The sequence below is a fragment of the Rousettus aegyptiacus genome, unplaced genomic scaffold, assembly GCF_014176215.1.
Source record: "Rousettus aegyptiacus isolate mRouAeg1 unplaced genomic scaffold, mRouAeg1.p scaffold_m13_p_12, whole genome shotgun sequence".
Lineage (NCBI taxonomy): Eukaryota > Metazoa > Chordata > Mammalia > Chiroptera > Pteropodidae > Rousettus > Rousettus aegyptiacus.
In genome coordinates this window covers 50,404,963-50,412,216 of record NW_023416287.1, presented here as the reverse complement: position 1 = coordinate 50,412,216, position 7,254 = coordinate 50,404,963, and the positions used below count along the sequence as shown (strand labels likewise).

General features: G+C 38.3%; 1 pseudogene; it reads left to right on the top strand.

Annotated features, from left to right (window-relative positions):
• Positions 1–1,534: 1,534 nt before the first annotated feature.
• LOC118610421 lies at positions 1,535–1,653 on the top strand (annotated as a pseudogene).
• Positions 1,654–7,254: the final 5,601 nt, after the last annotated feature.

Sequence of the window (7,254 nt, the reverse complement as noted above, 5' to 3'; positions counted from 1 at the left end):
AGAAAGTCCTCAGGAAGAGCCATAGGTGCTTGCAAGTAGGATCTGGAAGGCGCGCTCTGTATCGGCGCGTGCCCAGGGCAAGTGGGTGAGGCATCGAAAGCATCTGTTCTCGAGTGGAGAGTCAACTGCTGCTGAGTGGCACAGTGATAGAGAAGTGGCCATTAGAGTGGCACCATGGCCTCTGCTGGTAACCTTAATAATGATGGTTTCAGCGGACCTGTGGAAATGGAAGCTCAACTGAAGTAAGTTGTAGAAAGTGTGCAATGGAGACAGCTGCCAGAAACAACTTCCACATGTCTTAGGATGTGCCCTGCTTCTCCCCCTCCGTGTGCCTTTTCAGAGCCTTTGCACAGTCTGTTCCTTCTGCCTAACAGCCTTTTAGTTCTCCCCTTACTCCGTTCTAGTACTTTGTGTTCATCCTTGAGATCTCAGCACTTACATCACTTTTTCAAAGAAGCTTACTGTTCCTCAGAGTATCAGGTTAGTCAGGTCCTCTTTTCATAGCCTTGTATAGCACCCACCTTACTCCCTTCAGGCTCATGAACAACAGAAACTTATTTCTTACAGTCCTGGATGCTGGAAATCTGAGATCACAGAGCCGCATGGTTAAGTGAACTCCCTCTTCTGAGTGGCACACTTTTTGTATACTTACATGGTAAAAGAGGCAGGGGAGCTCTCCGGGGCCTCTTTCCTAAGGTCACTAATTCAGTTCATGAGGGCTTCACCCCCATGACCCAATCACCTCCCAAAGGCCTCACCTCCTATGACCATCACATTGGTACTTAGCTTTAAACATGAATTTTGAGAGGACACATTCAGACCATAGTAGCACTCTATTCTTAGTGCTCTTCAGTGTTTGTAATCATACTTTTGAGATTTCTTTTAAAATGACATATATCTGACTCATCCACTTCCTACACATAGGATAGTAAACTGTTTTGCTTACCATGAGATCCCTAACATTTAACACAGTAGCTGGCACATGGTAATTACTCAATATGAATGAATGAAAGTTGTCAGCAGCTTGGAAGTCTGGTAAGATTATATATAGCTGCTTTTTCTTTTTCATAATCTACATATGATCCCTGAGAGCCATTTATGTAGTAAGTAAAAAGTTATCAGGATTATCATGATTAATAATTTGGCCTAAAAACCTTCTGTTATGGATTACCTTTGGTGTAAATCACCCAGGAAAATTTTCATTTGTCAGATCAGTGCAGCCATTCAGGAACTAGGTAGCTGTTTCCAAAGGTTTTAAACCCAAATTGAGGTTACTTGTGCTCCCTATTATTAGATGTAAATCATTGTATGAAGGATTTTGACACTCTAGTATTCAGCTTCCTCCTCTGTAAGATGAGGGAGCTTAACATTTATTCTGCCTGCTGCACATATCATGATGGTAAAATGAGGTATCTGTAGGAGCACTTTGAAAATTTTAGAACTCTAGGATGTGGTTCCATAGTGCGGCGGTTAGCATGTCTGCTTTACACTCAGAAGGTCCTGGGTTTGTGCCCCAATGGAGCCACAGTACATGGTCCACAACCATACCACCCTGAATGTGCCCTATCTCATCTGATCTCAGAAGCTAAGCAGGATCTGGCCTGGTTAGTACTTGGTTGGGAGACCACCTAGGAAGACCAGGTGCTGTAGGCATAAGTAATAAAAATAAAAAGAAAATTTTAGAATTCTAAAACTAGAAACGTAATTATTATTTTTTTCTTTTCAGTAATTGATCCAGGCTCAACTCCTCTACTTTATGGTTTATTTACTGCTCACATCACCCATATGAGTGATGAAAAGACCCTTCCTTGCTCTCCCTCTTTTTGAATCTAGTTTCTCTTGAAGATACTTGTTTTCTTCTTTTAAAGGTTTCTTCTTAAAGGTCCTTACAAATGCAATTAATCCTTTTATTGTCTGTGCAACAGCTAAGGTGTCTAATGTTTTGTTTGCATTCTGCATTAAATGTAATGCACATTACTTTTGTCCAGTTACTGCTCAATGGCAAGAAAACAATTCATGGGTGGATTGGAATCTTAAAATGTGCTATTCTTCACTAGTTGAAACATAAAATCTAAAAGCGCATACAACTCGGAAGTTCTTCTGCAGAATGCTGACCAATGCTCACCTGATAAAACCCATGAGAAATCTTTCTAATCAGGAATAAGTATTGCATATATATTCCCATTTATATCATATATCCGGTACCTATAGATGTTTCACAAGCCACACAGAAAACCCCATTGTTTTATAATCTCACTTTGCAAATGAAGTGAATAATTAAGAGCAAGGAAGTGGAGAGAAATATACAGATTTAAAACCCTCTGTTCAGGTTTCACTGTGTCACCTATCGGCTGTATAACTAAGTGCAAGTTCTGTAAAGGTCTCAATGCAAGGCTGGAAGGGTGAAGGCAGGTGCCAGGTGGAACACGCTGATGTCCCAGAACAAAGGGTGTTGGGGGTGGGACTTATATTGTCTTAACAAATTAGGGCTGGGAGTTTGCACTACTGTGGAGGATGGTGAATAAGGGTGAAAGATAAGCTCAATGAAGGGTTACTTTGGCTCATCAATTAGCAGGTGGGAGAAACTGAAACCAATAGGAATTAGACTGAGGCCTGGGTAAAATAGGTGACAATATTTTCTTAATAAAAACACCAGAACTTGTAGATAAGTACAAAGGAACTTTTGTGGATAATGTTACTAAATAAAATTTGAGTAGTTGAAGAAAATATGGTAGCTACAGTATAGGAAAGATCATTGGAGTAGGCTGGAGGAGATGGCCTTTCCTGCCCTTGGTGTCTGTCATCTCCCCAGTTCTGGATATCTACAAGTTTTATTTTCTTCTGTCTAAAGGCTTGATATATTTTCAGTAGCCTTTGTGTCTTTTAAGAGTAGGAGGAATTGACTATTTTACATTTTTCTTAAAATACCCTCAATTGATATTCTCCCCTTCAGTTGAAGTTCTTCTCACCCTCACTCTTCTTTCTGACAAAATATAAACACCTTTGGCTGTTTCCTAAGACCAGGAGCATGGGCATCCCCTTATCTAACTTAGTGGCTCATAGGCTTTTCCTCACCATTTTCTTCAGTCTTATGTCTAATAAAGTAGAACTTAGTATAACAATAATCCCAAAGGATACCAACCTCTAAAAAGTTAAACATTTTTAAAACTTTTTGATTCGATAAGGGAGGCAAATTTGTTTTAATGAGTCTACTGATTTAGATTTTTACAAATCAAAGTTTGTACTCTATACAATTTGTATTTTAATATTCCTTTAACAGCTTCTGAGCTTTTGTTACATAAGGAATGAAAGTTGTAACACAACAAATTTTCTTCAGTAGCCACTCCCACAGCATCTAAACATGAAACAGATGTAACTAATGACAACAGCACAAGCAGAAATACTGAGTCCCACCATTCAACACAGTTCATGAGTTTCTTTAGGGTTCGGTTGAAGGAGGGGGTAAACTTCTAAAATGAGAGTTATTTCCAGCCCCCTTGTTTTATAGCATTGGTGGTTTGAGTACATATTCATTTGTAACTTCCTTCTGGACCTGGACAGCCTCACACAGTGAGGATAGGTGAGCCATTTCTAAGAAGCAAGAGATGAAGTTCCCATGTGATCAATGTCCTCCCTTATCAGAATAATTGGTGTATTCTTCCTGCTGGTTATGCAGGCTGTAAGGAGCGATATGTGTATGAAATGTGCCTCCTTCAGGCTTTCCTGAGTCCATTTTAAATGAGGTTTCCTTTATTTTCACAGGTTATTGGTCTACAGTTTTGTTTTTTCTAGTATCTTTGTCTTTGATATTAGATATTTGATATTAGATTTTGTCTGTCTTTGATGTTAACACTAGTCTCATGGAATGAGTTAGGAAGTGTCCTATTTTTTCAACCATGTGCTTGATTACAGGAACGGCGGAAACACAACATAATAGGCACTGTGCCAGAACTAATGATTCTTCAAGAGGTCAAATTTTTGCAATCATATATATAGACCCTATTGTTAATTAAGAGGCACTGATTACAATTGGGAAAAAAGACAGTTAAAATAAAATAAAAACAACAATGCAATTGATAGGGAGCTCTTTGCAATACAAGAGATACCCTAAGGTAAATAAAGCATGATTAATTGCCAGGTGTATATGATGAAACAATTCAGAAGTGAAAGAGATGTCTGTTAGTAGAAGTGGGCTGGGAAGAATTCACACAGGAGGGGAAATTTAGAATCTCCCATGCAGAGAGATGAGAGGAATAAATTATAGCTGGAAAAGTAGAACAAGCAAGAGTAATGAAGTAGGAATGAGCCAAGACATATTCATGGACAGGAAAGAGCTGGGACGGAGGGCTCAGGAGTTTGAGCTGGTCCTCAGGCTGCAGGGGCATGGAACTCCAAGAGGGCAGGTTTTATCTTACGGATTGTGTTTTTTAGTTGAATAATTTTCAATTGGTTCTTTTCTTTTGTGATTTAAATGTGTTTTCCCTGACCTTATGACTTTGCTGATAATTCCATCTTGAAACTGGCATTTGTTGAATGTTTTTTTGTCTCCCCACTGCCCCCAAGAATTGGTCCTATTTTCCTGATAGCATGTATATTGAGAGATTTTGAATCTGTGAATGTTATATATTGTAGACTCTGGGTCCTGTTGTAAGCCTCTGAAGATGTGTTCATGTTTTCTGTTTTAGTAAGACATCAGTTAAGTTATATTCAGCTTGTAAGTTTTATTCTATTTTTTGTTGCTATATCAATTAAACATACACACACCTTTCTACTTGACTTTGGGAATTGCTATAAGAGTCAGCCATAATTCATTGATTTACCTAGTCACTTTATTAGTTTAGGATTTCCCTCCTCTGTTCCCCCTTCTCCCTTTTACTCAATTCCAATATAAAAATTAATGAAAAAGGAAGAATGCTCCTTTTTAGTTTAGCCTGCTAAGTAGGGTTTTATGCAGTTCACTTCTGATCTCACCTAGATCGGAAGCTTTCCACAGGCTTCCAAGTTTGAACATTATTTTTCCAGCCAAACTTAATGAGTTTAGTGTGCCAGGTCATTTTCAACTTTTACCTTTGTCCCTCTTACTCATATTTCTTCTTAAACCTCATGTTTACTTTAATTGCACTTCAAGTGTACAGAATTACATTTAACCACACAGTATTAATCAGGCTCGCTGACCTATTTACACCTAAATCCTGCTTACCTTTCTAGTCTGCTGCAGAGCTCAGATCTAGCCTCTTGTGTTTTTATTCCTTACGAGCTCCACCTATTCCATCTACCGATATTCTTTTCCTAATTGTGCCCTTCTGACCACCCAGTAGGGACATAACTCAGCATGCTTCAGTTTTTGTCACAGCTTTTACAGTATGTTATTCATAACAGAGTCATTTTTGGATTTTGAACTAAATTTAAATTATTTATGAAAGGCTTATGATGGTTCTTGCTAAAAACAAACTGCCATAAACTTTACTCTTTTGTAACTATGAAATTCCTCTAATTATGTAGAGACCACAATTCTTCAATATTCACACTAGAGTTTGTTTTAATACTTTATAAATATTACATGCTACATATACTTTGAGAAGAAAATATCATTTCTAAATTGTGTTACTCAGAGAAAAAAAATGATTTCCATTATGTTCTGATCCAAATCCTTGCTTCAGACAGCTGCTATAGGTCCCACTGAGTTTGAGAGGAACATGAGCTATGTCTTTGTCATCTGTGAAAAAATTCTGATAGTTCTGACATTTCAGAATATATTAAGCTGAAATTTCCACTCAGTATTATGAAACTGTTAAGCCTATAGAACTTCTTTTGGGAATACCTTGCAAAAGAGACTTGGTCTGCCATTTGTTTGATGCTTATTAGATGGCTCAGAAGAATTACATTTGCAAAGAACTGTTGACATTTATAGGAAGGACTATACTGCTGAGGTATTTTTAGGAAAAAAAATGAAAATGATTAATATTCAATTCGACAATTACTAACAGTCTCCCAGAGGTCCTAATTATGTTGGCTCTGGGAGAAATGCTCGACATATCCAACACAATATAGACCTGCAAGGAGCTATGAAACAGCTAGAGGATCATTGAAGAGCATTTATGATCTGAGGAGAAAACTGAGAGTAACTAAGAGCCATTAAGAACAATGACAGGTCCCTAACCGGAGCTGTCAATGCTGCATGGGTCTGTCCAGGAAGTTTTATCAAAAAGATTGGAAACTAAAATTGTAACTGCACATAGTAAAATAGAGACATGAACATACACACTTTGATACTTCTGATATTTTTGAAACTTTGAAAACTATATGAAGTATTAGTCTGACAAATGTTAAGACTTCAAAATATACCTTAGAGAAAACCGTCATCACAGGATGCTCGAGATGTGTCCACGTTCACTTTGTTTTTAAGTGCAGTCCAAGCTAAGAAAATGACCTGATGCTTTGTACTCAGGCTGTTGCCTTTCTTCCCCCAGACATTTGGAACTGTGCCAGAGATACTGTGCCATTAGAACAAGTGACTCTGAGACTGACATAAAAATAACAAAGTCTAGTTGTGAGAAGAGTCCTGAGTGGGACACAAGGCAAAACCATCTTCAGTTACAGTTCCAAGCAAGAGACAAAAGTAGCTAACAGTGTGGGGAGGGACTTTATTATGGTTAAGGAGGAAACAGACAGGCTATCATGAGATTTTAAAAACATAATCGGCCATTAAAGAGTTTCTGCTACTAGCAAAGAAAGGAGTGTCATTGTTACCAAGTGCACGGTCACAATAAATCTAGTGAGACTTTCTTATCTCTGCACCACTAATTCCCTCTTTTTAAAAAAATTATGACCTGTAGAAAGTAAAACATATAGCCAAAGAAAACATTTTGCAAATCCAAAAGACTGAGAATCTATTGAGACTGAACGTTTATTTTCTGGAAGAATCCTCATCAAAACCTAGCAGTGCTCAAAAAATGTACATACACATTAACGCCCTGTGAGAGTTGGTTAGCCAGTTTGTCTTCATTGTAGTTCTAAGGTCCATTTGATGTTTTCTCAACCAGGACTCAGTGGTGATCTTGACATGCCTTAGAGGCAGCAGCGCCTAAGCCCTCTGCCCATTAGCCAGCTCTTCTGCTCACCTGGCCCTCATTCTTCTGCATCCAACCAGCTAAGAGATCTCCCTTCAGATGTTTTCACCAGCCCCTCAAATTCAATACATTCAGAACTTAAGCTCAAAGTTTTTCTCAATTTATCTCCAATTCATGGAATTCT